Below are 14297 nucleotides of genomic sequence, written 5' to 3' on the forward strand. Positions count from 1 at the left end.
AGTATAAAAATTCTTCTAACAATGAAATACTTTGAAATAATATATGAATACAAGAAGCTAAAAAGCTTAAAATAGAAATGTGTTCCTGAGAATATTGTCCCATAACACAGAATTCAGAATAGTTAGTTATATATTACAATTATACTAGGTCATAAAAACAATTATTCGAGTGGGTAGGCAATGAAATATTTAACATATCACAATGTAACACGATGTAACACAATGTATACAGAACACATAAGAGCTCGAAGCAATAAAAAATTTCGATGATGGGAAACATAAAAATGAAAAAAAAATCAGAAAATTCATAGAGTACGTAATGTAATATTTATTTTCAACTGAGTCTTGAATGAATATGAAGTAACAGAATCTTAAATGTGTAATGGTAATTGGTTAAAATCATTCAATCCTCTGAAAAACAATGATTTCATAGACTGCTTTATTCTGGAATGTGGAATTGATTGGTGGTTTTTGTGTTGTAGTCATGAATTTGATTATTGTACGTAATGAAGGAATCAAAATATTTTGGAAACAAATTTCTGGTTATTTTATAAATAAATATCATACTTGAGTAATACAGTCTATCTGCCACATCATACCACTTGAGGGCACTCAGTATGAATTGAATAGGAGTGTATCTATTACATTTTAAGATGATTCTTAAACCTCAATTTTGCAGTTTCTGTAACCCAAGTGGTGTCAATAGTAAAAAGGTTGTTTTTGATTTTAACATTTCGTGGTATGTAGACTTCGACGGTCAATGCAGAACAAATCGTTTGCTCTTTTCAAGTTTCTTAGCCGTGGTCTATAGTTATTCAGACCTGACATTACGACTGCAACTGCAGCAATGAGATCATGGTCGAAGTGATCCAGTTCGCTGCAAACTGTTAAAGGAACAACTAGTCACTCTGGAATTCGCAGTTAACACAAATATGTGAAATCATTTTTTCTTTCTGTAAAGCTGTGTTTCATTGACACTTCCTCCCTTCTTTTTATACATTTCAATCCCCAATTAATATTTTCTCTGGTATATCCGTCAGAATTACTGATTTTTATTTTTATATTATTCCATAAAATGTTTAATGAATTGAAGAAATTGTTTTTTTTGCATCCATCAAAACTTATTTCCACTGCCTATACATCTATGGGCTCATCTCTTATAAAGTGATCTTTTAAATGCTGCTTCGGTAATATGATCAAAGGAGAAACTGTTTCCAAAGGCATTGGCGGCTGAAGAGAATATGATGAGAGTTCCACGTTCTTGAGATGTTATAGACTACACCTGCTTGGTTCTTTTTTTAACTTTCAACCTTTGTGGTGAAACTAAATTATAAATCGGCAGTGATTTCACAACAGTCAACAAACTAAATATTTCGAAATGGAATCTCAAAATATTCCTGTACCAGCCTCAGAGCTGGTACTGGAGTGTCACCAAGATTTAGCCGAAGCCTCGGTAGATAATAACATTATCTTGAGGTGGGTTAAAGGGCGCGACAGGAGTAAAGGTAATCGCATTGCCAACTCTTTAGCCAAGGAAGCGGCTGGACTAAGAATTTTAGGACCCAGTGGCACCTACGACCTGATGACTTCGACAATTGCGGAACTAGTCAAATGTTACACCCATGCTCAATCCTTAAAGAGATGGGATGGAATCAAAGGATGTAATCTTGCCAGGATCACCTCGGGGGAACCTGGGAAGCTGGCGCCGAAGAAATATCTGGCGATGACCAGGAAAAATCTACGCCTTACAGTAGGATTTCTGACTGGCCACTGTCAACTAAGGAAACACCTCCATAATATGGGGCTAGTGGACACACCTCTATGCAGGATGTGTGAACAGGAAGATGAGACTGTCAAGCATGTCATGTGCGAGTGCCCGGAGTTATCATCGATAGTAGAGTGTGTGTTCGGCGAGTCTTGGCCTACACCTGCCGATATAAAAGAGATGTCTCCCATTGACCTGTCCACCTTCCTAGAAAGGACAGGATGGACGATGACTTAGGAGGACAACTCCTTGGGAGGATGTACAATGGGTCACATGTGGCCTAAGTGCTGTGGGATTACACTCACCCTCCCTGCTCTACAGATACAGGATAGATATTCCTGCCAAAAAATAACTAATTTCCTGTCTGATACCACGCTGGACTTCAAATTATACCCGACAGACATTTATGCTAAAAACCTCATAGAGGTTAGTCTTGAAAATGTTTCTTGTTAATCCAGCAGCAGGACCATGCTGAGTAAATAATCTACAGACCGGTTTCGAGGTGATACCTCTCATCAGTGCAGGAAAGAGCCGACCCAAATAGCAACGCGGCTCGACTGCTTGTATGAAACCTTCGATTAAGAGAAAGATTAGCCGGCGGAGTAGTTGTGGTTTGGCAGGCATTCACCAGAATAACGTAGGTTCTGCTAAAATACGTTGGGAAAGATGGATGGATTCCATTTGAAAATATTCATTTTCATATACATCTGTATCTCTCCTCGATACAGTAATTGTTTATCAGAGTTGTCGTATATTCTTTCAAGTCATAAATTTTCAATTTTACTAAAATGGATCCTTGAAATAACCCAATTACTCAGTAACTCTCATCATTTGGCGCTATATAATGATGTATCATTACATCATTACAGAACTAAAAAAAAACGATTTGCAGATAAAAGCGATGAGGCGTCGCGACCTTCGCAAAGATATTTAATTTCAGCCCAGTTATGTCAGAAATTAAAGAGCGCGATTCAAAATATATAGTTTTGAAACGTGATCTTGAAAATGTCTCAATTCTTCTACATGAATACAAGACAAATACATGACGTAAGGTAATTGAGATAATCTCTAATTTAGTTCACCTATTCGTAAAGAAGCGTATTATCGAACAACTCTACATGATATAATTTGAACAGATTGTTCATTATAACTCTCAAAATTATTGCTTCATTCTCAAATCATTACTTCCAGTCTCCTATTTATTCTTTTCTCAATAGTATAAAATGATTATGAACTACGCATTCACCATGATATGCGCTAGCAATGTATATTATATAAATCAACACTAAGGCATTTTGCACGCAACTAACCGATGAACTGACCATTTGAGTTGAGAGAGGGTCTATCTTAGTTGAACCCAACTAAACATGAGAGGAATTGCAATAAGGTTGAATCTCACCTAGTTTACTACTTTACTATACAGATATATCTGAGGTGAATACAAATATATACAGGAAAAAGTGTTTTTTGTATAATTCAACGTTCATATGAAAGCAATCTTTCGTGTAATTCGATGTTTATATGAAAGTAGTTGTTTCGATAGAGCTTCTTCTTCCAGTTTGTGTCTGAATGTGAGTTCTATGCATGATCCACACTTGTTCGTAGAGAATTTATTTTGAAATTAATTGCTTCGTGCTTTTCTTTGGAAGTTACCACAGTTTTTTGTATGACAATGGAGAAGTAAAAGGCTAAAACTTTGCTTTCCCAAAAGTTATTCTCTCCTAAAAATATACCCATTTCAATTCAACCTTTAGATGATTTCAAAAATATTTTTTTTTTTAGTTTTTTGATATCTTTATATCTCAATCATGCCAAGTTTGTATTATTGTAATAATAGTTCAAAAGTTACAACTCACTAGAATTGAATAGAAAGTAGTATTATTTTTTAAGTATACAGCTGACCCGATTAACTACGTACCTTCTTAGAATTATTAAATGGGTCTAGTTATAAGTTTTATCACATTTTTATATTGTGTTTGTATTGTCCAGATCATTTTCAAGCTCAGCAGTAGATTTTGAGTCAGGAAATAGTATACTGATGCAAGAATAGTAAAAAAATGTTTTATAATTTCATGGTGCTGTAACAGTTTTAGTTTGTTGATATTTTATAATATCTTCCAAAATATTAATTGATTATATCAGACGAGCCGTCAACACAATGAAGTTGTTGGCAATGAAAGTGTTTTATAAATTTTTCATAGAAACGTTTATAAAATAAAGTTAAATAACCGTTATAAAATAATCACGATATTATCACAGAAACGATTTCACAACTATCTTGAATAAACATATTTTCCTATAATTGTTTTGTAGCTGTTTATAGCACTTTTTTGCGAGGTTTGTATGATCTTTATGAAACTATTTTCGGCTTATTTTATAACTGCTTCCTGTAGCTTGCTAAAAACAGATAAAATTTATTATTGACTAAAATCCGCCAATTTAAGTGGAACACCATGTATATATACCTTGAAATCACTAACTGAAAACTCCTTCGAAATTCAGCCTTCTTGTTTTTCCTTTTTGTTGAAAGATTGTTCGCGTTTAGTCTATTCCCAAACAGGGCAAGACAAATCTTCCAAATAACTATAGACCAGTATCCTCAAATATTTGGAAAGCTTTAACATCTTGAGTGATCATCAATATGGCTCTGGAAAACAAAGATCAACAGGCGATCTTCTTTCATACGTCACCCATATTTGGAATAACGCAATCGATATTGGAAATAACGAAGAGTCCAATATATTGCTTTGCTGACGACAGCACACTTGTCTCGTCAATACGTTTGGATTCTAGGACATCGGCTGCGGATGCACATATTCATCGGAAGCAGGGGGTTAAATATCTCAATGAGAATCTAGAAGTGAATTCGAGTCGGGGTGAAAGCTACCAGATTCAATTCAATGCTACAAAAACCCAGGCATCGGTTTTCTCCAAAAACATGAATTTCTCCGAACTGGATATAATAATGTCAAGTGAGATAATTACGCTTTCTGCTTCGATAAGTTTGTTGGGAGTTAAAATGGACATCAATATGTCTTGGCACAATCATGTTGCTGGAATTGCGAGGGCTGCTTCTCAAAAGCTTGGATCACTATTCCGAACCAGGAAGCTGTACACATCTCAGCAACTCTTTATGCTTTATGAAGCTCAAATCAGACCTTCTTTGGAGTATTGTTCTCATGTATGGAGCTCCGCCCCCAAAACATACCCTGAAGCTGCTGGATTCCATCCAGAAAATAACCATCCTCCTGACTGGGGACGCGAACATCACTTGCAACCTTGATAGTTTGGAACATCGAAGAAAGGTTGGAGATCTGTCTATCTTCTACATATACTTTCACGGGAAGTGTTCAAGTGTTCAACTCAGTTCACCTCGAACTTTACTGTTTGAGAACTCCTTAATCTGCAGAACAGCGTTTATGTGGAATAAACTTCCTGGGAACGTTTTCCCTAATGAATTTGATCTCCAGCGATTCAAATCCAAGGCGAATCACTACTTTCGCACAGGCACCACTCTAAAAGCGCCTTAAGAATTTTCCTGTAGCCCTTAAAAACTTATACCGACAGATAATATTCATCCAAATTATAAGTACTTGAGAAATCCTATCTTCATATCAGCATTTTTGTAAAAATCCTTAGCTTTAAAAATATTCCATTTCTGCCGCTTTGCAATCACTTCTAGAACTTAGTGTTTCATAACAGTTTTATAGGGGTAATATAGTAGATACAATACGTTGAAATGCTTACTATTGACACCAAATTATTTTGTGGAACGACGCCATTTTAACATGATAGTAATTCGGAATACTGACATTAGATGAGTTGAAAATATGAAATACCGCACATATAGTGATATTTACAGCTGAAAAGAACATAGATATTATAAGAACAGACTGAGTTGAAGTTACAACTAGAAAATTAATATGTCGACAGAGTGAATATTTACATAATTATTATTTTTTCCAAAAACATTTATAAAAGAGTGGCGCGCTTAAATTTTGCTAATAATAGGATATATATTTGTCAATAAAATTTCAGAAGCAGTGAAAATATCAATCTTTGAAGCACAAAAAATGTATTCAACATTTTTATAAGTACAAAAGTGAAATTATGGCTTCAACCTTTCTATTTATTAGTTTTCAGTTGATGCAATATCTATTATATTTTCCTAATGTCCAATAAAACTACTTCTTGTGCCTTTAAAAAAAACATTTTGAACATTGTATTTTATAACGCTCACTTGGAACTACTCAAAAACTCTTATAAAATTGTGTTTAAATTATTTTATAAGTAACTTCACAAAACAAATGTTTAAGAGTGTTAGAAAATGTTTATAGTAACTGCCGAAATGTTCATAAAACTGTTTAGTGTTTGTAAGAGGCCTAACAAAATATTAATAAAGACTGTAATGTTTATGAAACGGTGCCAGTTTCCAACTTATAGCTGTTTTATAAGTACATTGAAAATATTTCTGGGAGAAATACAATTTTATAATTTGTCTTTCCAAAAATATAGAATTGCTAGTTGGGTACCACATATACATGGTGATATTCACTATTCGCAGTCATTTAATCCAATAATTATATAAAGTAAACTGGATCATCAGTAGATTTTTACTCTCAAACAGTAGGACAGTTGTTCGAGAGTCAAATCAGAAGATCTACTGCAAAAACAATAGACCTGGCAACGCTAAGCGCTCCCATGTGCGATTTATTTTTTATCCGTACTATCTTCAGTGGATTGACTCACAACATTTCGCAGTCTAATTGCATTCGTTGTGAAAGATTCGATAAGGTCAACAATGAAACGTGATAATAAATAGACTATTGATAAGAGTAAAAGTGAAACGAAAACACTTGAGATAAATTTATTATTGAATTATTGTTGAATTCGATTTCCGTCTTTTGTGTGTAGCAAGTGAGAAAAGTAACATTTTCAATTCAACATATTCTTTCTCTGTAGATAGAAACATATGATGGAATTGGCTGATACTTGATGAAAATCCATAACGTATTCAAAAACACTTCATTGTGATGTTTAGTGAAAATATCACGAATTAATCTGTTTTTGAATATATTAGATAGAAACAACTGTTTCAACCGATGATTTCATAGTATTCTTGTGCTTCGAAAAGGAGATTCATTTAATTTCTGATACTCATCTCCCTGTATATTTATAATCCAAAGTAAGGTCGATCTTCATAGTAATATTCACCTAGCAGCCTTAACAAAATAGATTGATGGAGAATACATTTTTGAGTGTCAAGTTATACCCGAGTATAACGTCAATTGCCGTACTTCCATTAATCATCGGCAGGCTATAATTAATTTTGCAACGATAGCGAAATCTCTGTTAACACGTTAACATTAACTAAAGCGGCATATAAGATATTAAATTAGCAGACATTTTAATACATAATCACTTCGTTAACAATTCGTATCAAATGTATCTAAGGGTTATATCTCGCTATCGTCCTTCTCTTCACGCCAATGGCGATTCGGAGTAGTCCCACACCATGTTATCTAACACCCATTCGCACCCCCTAGCTTCAGGGGATATTCACCACCATAGATTAACCCTTGCTTTACGCTCCCCAAATGCTCATTGGCGTATCTCATCAAAGCACGTGGGCATTATGGACGTTACCCTACCGTCCAGTTATTATTCTCATAAGTACACGATTTCTTGTCAATGTTTAATTTTTAATAAATTTTATAGTGATGTCGGTTGTGTGTAAAACAGAATAAATGTGGCTCAGTTCAGGTAATCCAGCTGGGAATGTATTGTATATTTCAATAATTCAAGGATTTTCTTACATAATTACTAGGCCAATGCAAATGATTTTTGTAAGGAAATATATTGATAACAGAATAAAAATATTTGGGAAAAGAAGGTATTGGCTTTCTACTTCTTCCTCTTCCTTTTTTGGAAGAATTCTATATTATCTTTTTGTATGAATTTAGTATCAAAATATATGTTTTGATAATTTTATAAAACATTGTTGTTTAAACTTTCTAAAAATGTAAAATGAGAGATATTAGATTATCGAATGAAGTTATTGTAAATCGCTGCAATATGAAACATAACAGAAAATATGCAAAAACAAATTGTTTTCCAGGGTTTTAAATATTTGGTTCCAAATGGTTTCGGTTATAAAAAAATATAACTCATCTATGTTATGCAATCAAATTATTATTCAATCATCATGGATTTTTTCTTTCAGTTTTTATCTGAAAGAAACTTAATCTACGATTTGTTCACTTTCTTATTTTTTAATAAAACTTTCGCTTTCCCACATCAGACGATAAGCTATATAATATAAAAGTCAAAACTTGTGCGAGCTAAGGACCAACGAGGTCTTACCTTTTAACGTGTGCTTCCTAACACAGGTTTGACAATAGGAAGTGAAAAACGATCGTCTGGCATTGCGGTTCGAACCACCGGTTTACACAGCGGTCGATTGAGTGTGTCGAGCAAACCACCCACGTCAACCCACCAGGCTACCGTCCCATGTATTTGTGAATATATTTGCAGTAATCTCTTATTGCAATAAGAATGGCCATATATACGAGAACAAAACCTTAATTCACTTTTTTTGAAAGGAGTTTTCAGAAATCTTCCTTCAAAAATGATATCTACTTTCAATCCCTACTTTTCGATTCACAATTCTGATAAATCAGACAATTGCAATTTAACCTGTTATAGGATATTCACGGTAAGAAGAGAATGACGTCACAAGATGACAAGTTACGGCGTTGCCAACATGTGCACTCTTTCGAACTTTAAATTTTGTTTTACTGTTGATTTGTTTTATTGCTATTAACCTTACTTACTATTAATTTACTTAGTTGAAATACAACTTCGTTGAGACTCTGACTTTAATCATATTGAATATACGCAGGTCTTATCAAAAGAAATGATTAGTTCTGAAAACAAAAGAAAGACTGACATTTGATTATCAGTTGAGCAACTTACGAAATGAAATTTTACTAGTTTCTTTGGTATTGAACGCATTTCATGGCCAATTTTAAAGTTGTTATGTTGGATATACACGTGTATATATAACGATATATGATATATAACGTGAATATCCTATATATTTCAGACGAATACATGTTTCGAATTTATTCATTATAAATAAACATTTTCCGATTCTATTCTGCCTATGAAACTGTGTATAAGTATACTGAACTTCACCCCAGTCAACTATTCATCTGTCATATCCATTTTTAATGAACGTGGTTGGCGATATTACCGGCAATCACTGACAGCAAACCAAGATGATTAAGAGAGTTTGCGGAACATGTGAGTCGGTAAATGAGAACAAAATAGAATTGAAGGCTATATGGGAGAGCAAGTTGGAATCGAGTTAGCTGAAAGCGCCTGCGGTACCAATGCAAGTAGTCGGTCTGTGAATCTCTCGATTGCCAATATGCATGTATTATTGCAATTTGTAGAATAATTTCCAAAGGCAATCTAACATGCAGAATTTCAAGAACTAGTAGACCATAATTTGATTTTCGACTGTTCTCCACATTTCATAGTTTATTTCATTATTAAACTTGTTGCTCACAAATGGTAGAATAGGGTCATTAAATGTGTACTTTATGATAGTAAAATGAATGTGAACTGATATCTCTTACTTATAACTGAAAGTTTTATTTTTCAATAGTTCACTTGAATCACGCAGGAGTAGAAAACAATTTTTCATGAATTGTTTCAGAATTGTGATGTATAATGTATGTGTATGAAAGAGATATCAGCAACTATAGTAATAATGATATTTTTCAACAGAGAGTTACAACAACAAAAGAAATATGGAAGCCACAATGAGTAAAAGTTATTTAAGTATTGATTCACAAGAACAAAATGTACATACATACAACTGCTTGAGTTGAAAGCAATTCATAGACGATTCGCGCTATAAATTACACTTTGTTTCTTTGTTCCTGATCTTTCATGGTAGTACGAGATTAATATTGATTACATGAGGTTGCTTTTTTTTCTTAAAAAAAAACAATAGGTTTTTGCCGAAGTTTCGAATTTGATTAAATTCTTCTTCAAGGCTCTGTTACAATGAATTTTCATACACATACCTTCCACAAAACTTATACGATTATTATCGTTTCAATTCTACAAGAAATAACGAGTTCCTAATTGAATTATTTACCAAAGAGTAGTTTCTTCGTCTTGATAATATTACTTTTTTAAATTCATCAGACATGTTAGACATATTAAAAAAAATAAGAAACATTGCAACAGACAAACTTCTGAAAACACACCAAAACAAAACGACATGAAACAAACGAATGGCTTTATCTGTGATTCAGATAAGGTTGTGTCTGTTTTTAAATCAATAACTGACAGAAAAAAAATGAAAAAAAGGTAAATTATTTGGGTATTCTACTTATCAAATTGAAATATGCCGTTTTAAGGCCATCGATGTCTCTTCTAGTGTTAACAGAATCGCATTTGAGGATATGTAATGGATAAATATGGTTGAACTTCTAGAATAGTTGGATGATCAAAATAAAAAATGTGCCCACATTTTTTTTCATGTTTAACGAGAGCTGTGAGGTTTTTATAGTTAGTTTCTTATAGCCTATGATGTGTTCTGAAACTCGTGTTTTGAGATATCGTCCGGTTTGACCAACATAGCATTTGTGACAGCTTACACAGTTCAATTTGTACACTATATCGGATTGGATTTCTTGTGGTGTTTTTATTTTTTGTTTCGAGAAGAAATGCTTTCCAATTGTATTTTTATATGAAAAGGCCACTTTAATTTGTTCGGTACTGAATAGTATTCCAATTTTATCAGATACATTTTCTACAAATGGAATTTTGTGATACTTGGGTTCAACTTCTGTATTTTGTGAAGAGGAACTTTTTTCTTCAATTATTCTTCTGATAACGGAAAATTCTAGGAAAATTATTTTTCACTAGGTAATTCTCAATTAATTGGAAATTTCTGTTATGGAACTCAGAATTGGAAATGGAAATTGCTCTCGATTTCAAATTCCTTTTATATTGATTTTACTCTGAAAGTTATGTTTGGAAAAATAATTTAGAAATATCTCAGAAATAGTTAGTTTATGATATCAGTCTACTTTTGAAAAATTTTATTATTTCAGTATTTAGAAATGCTAACGAATTGTTTTCTTCCATTTCAAGAGTGAATTTCAGTTTTGGATGAAAACTATGAAAATTATCTAATATTTCAGTTTTTCATTTTTTGGAATGGAAGTAACAATATCTTTCAAAAACAGGCAATGAAAATGACAAATGTTTTATCCACATATTTTGTAGTTCTGCCATGACCAAGTCTGCACAAATAGTTGACATTCCTAACCCGGAAATTTGTTTGTAAAAAGATCCATTGTAACAAAAATAATAATTGGAGTTTATACAGAATTCAAAAACTTCTATGAAAAGAAAATAATAATGATAATAATAATAGGTCTTTATTCCCAGAATGATACAATAAATAAATGTGAACATTTACTAAAACGCGAGAGGCTGAAGATCAGTCAAGAGGAATTAAAATATATTTCACAGGTATAATTTCATTTATGATAAAATTAGAAACTTCTAAAGAACCTCTCACATAGAATTCATCTTTTTCGAAACCGTGTGTCAATATTCCGCTAATACATTTCGAAAACCCATAAACGGTAGAACCAACAACTAATTATAGGTCTCAAAGTTATTCCATCCTTATGCATTTATGATAAAAATACATAGGGATGGTATTTTGATAAGAATACATAAGAACACACACATCCCCGTTGTTAATCAGTTTGTTGGATTTGTTTTGAATTTTTTTTGTTGGATCTTTATGGTAAAATCTTATAAGTGTCGTTAACATTCAAAATTTGTGTAGCCTTTTCAAGAAATTCATTTTTATTCATTATAACCGTCGAGTTACCTTTGTCAGCTTTGGTTACAATTATATCGAGATCATCTTTCAGAAACACATGCCTCTAATATCATCAAAACGTTTTTTATTACTTTTTCCATATTCTATGAATTGAATTCGAAACGTCAGCAAGAAAACAGTTGTTTTTTTTTTAGGAAAAAATTTGATCCTGTTATCCAACCAACCTTTCTTCACAAAAATTATTGGATGACTAAACTAGTCAACTGAATATATATTTTGGGTTGAAATCTCGACAGCAGACTAGATACAATAGGTTTTTCTAAACAAAATAAAATACAGTTGAGAGGCATTTCTTCTAAAACAAAAACACCACAAGAAATACAATCCAATATAATTTACAAATTGAATTGTGAAAGCTGTCACAAAGTATATGTTTATCAAACCGGACGGTATCTCAAAACACGAATTTCAGTTTTTGGCTTTCTACTACTCCATCTGATACAAAAAAATGGATGAGAGAATCTTCCAAAGAAAGGAAGGATTAATCCTTCCTTACCTAAATAATTCACCCTATTTTTATTCTTTTTTTTTCTGTCATTGATAAAAAAATAGACACCACCTAATCAGAATCACAGATTAAGCCATTCGTTTGTTTCATGTCGTTTTGTGTTAGTGTTGTGTGTATGTTGTGTGTATGTTGCAATATTTTTTTTTTAATATGTATCTAATATGTCTGATGGTTTTTCAAAATAGTAATATTACCAAAAAGAAGAAACTACTTTTCGGTGAATAATTGAATTAAGAACTCATTATTTCTTGTAGGATTGAAATGATAATGTTCATATAAGTTTTGTGAGAGGTATGTTTATGAAGGTCTGGGGAATATGGTGGGTGATACCGACCTTTGATGCTCAATTCGTTCAATTTTCGGATGCTGATATCCATGAAACGTGCAGACGGGCGTTGTCGTGGAGCAAGATTGGACCTCTTCTCTTGACCAGTGCCGGGTGCTGCAAACGCAATTTTCGATACATTCCTTCGATTTCCTCACAATACGACACTGTTGTGATGGTTTGGCCGGGTGCAGAGAGTTATAAAAAATCATAACAGCCGCTGACCACCATACAGTAACCATGGTTTTTTTGGTGGGGTTTCATCACATGATCCAATCCAAAAAAGATCGTTTTGGTTGTGCGAAAGCAAAGAAGAACAGACTTCTAAACGTTTTTGAAAAATAGTTTTTTTATTAATAGTTTTCAGAATTTAACATAATTACGTCATTTACTAGGTCATTTACATAAGGTAGCCTGGGCATGCGTTATTAGATAATAAATCAGCTATTTATGGGCATCTATCAGAAATAAACCACACAATAAATAAAGAAAACACGAAAATTCTCCATACGTGCAGTAAAGGAAGGGTGATGAATTTGTTGGAAGCATTGGAAATAAATAAATTGAATAAAAACCCTCAATGACTAACTAGGACTTTACAGCTTTGTGAATCTTGACAACTAGTTTAGGATCCATCGGTATTTGGAGCAATCCACAAATTGTGGTTTTGGATCAATACCCAGTGATGTTGATATGTTATGGAAGTTAAATTATTATTGTTTTGGTATCTCAAATGAGGTGTTGATGATTCAGGTGATATTTCTGTTACTTTAGGTACAGGTTCAACTAACCTGCCTAAATGCCACTGAATACAGTCTGATTCACGGTGGATGGCACTTTAGACGTTTCTGGTGAACCAGGCACCGGATCACTTTGAAAATTCAACGGAGAGCACTTGAACATTCTCTACCCAGCGGGGTTGCCACTTCCACCAGAAAGTACTATACTTTACTTTAATACAGGGTGGTGACAAATACAGATTTTTTGGTTGATTATTTCGAAAAGTTTATCGTTTTGAATGGAACACCCTGTGTATGATTACAAATTCACAAAGCTGTTAAAATTTGCTTTCTTTCTATGCTCATTTGTGAAAATTTCCATTCAGAATGGTATTCTCATTGAGTATTTTGTAAGCAGGCCATGATTACTATTTGATATTAACGTTGTGACATTCTCCCGATAAAATATACATTTTCGTCACTTTAGAAGTTTCAAATACCTCCAAAACGATGAAACAAAAATATTCAAACGAATTACTTATGAATTTGTTTGTTATTTTTTGGACAGTGTGATGAAATTATCAGCAGGCCATGTTGAAAGTTCAACGAAAGGTATCCGAATCTACCGCAAATGAACCTCAAGAAATTTATATGAATTCAGAACAATTCCAATGCATTTGGATCATTTTTGAAAATATCCAGAAACCCGTAACTTCTGAAGACAACTAGATTAATGACTTAGCATATTTTCATACGCATTTCCTGGGTCATCGATAAGAAGTGTTTTAGATGATTTCTGTATAAAATATTCATCGATTTGATGAATCTTGCGAAGACGTAGAATGCTGATAAATTCACCAAAATTCAGCAATGAAGCCTCAAGATCCTTAACAAGAGTTGAACTTTGTGAAGTGTTGTTGATACGCATTCAAGGAGATTCATTTTTTCAATAGGATTATTTGAACTGATGAATAGAAATTTTTGAGAGAAGGAATTTTCAATAGAAAAAATTATCATTATTGGTCCAGTGAAAATTCTCA

The 14297-nt window shown here is 33.1% G+C and overlaps 1 long non-coding RNA gene across 1 annotated transcript in view; it reads right to left on the reverse strand.

Moving 5' to 3' along the window:
* LOC111507276 (uncharacterized) overlaps positions 1–8466 on the reverse strand; it is an 87676-nt gene extending 79210 nt beyond the window's left edge. The window contains exon 1 of the long non-coding RNA XR_012465839.1: positions 8129–8466. This is a non-coding gene — a long non-coding RNA (uncharacterized lncRNA). The remainder of the gene's footprint in view (positions 1–8128) is intronic.
* Between the last annotated feature and the right edge of the window lie 5831 nt (positions 8467–14297).

The sequence above is a fragment of the Leptinotarsa decemlineata genome, unplaced genomic scaffold (assembly GCF_025532065.1).
Source record: "Leptinotarsa decemlineata unplaced genomic scaffold, Ldec_3_MD MMD2_tig00002159_RagTag_RagTag, whole genome shotgun sequence".
Taxonomy (NCBI): Eukaryota; Metazoa; Arthropoda; class Insecta; order Coleoptera; family Chrysomelidae; genus Leptinotarsa; species Leptinotarsa decemlineata.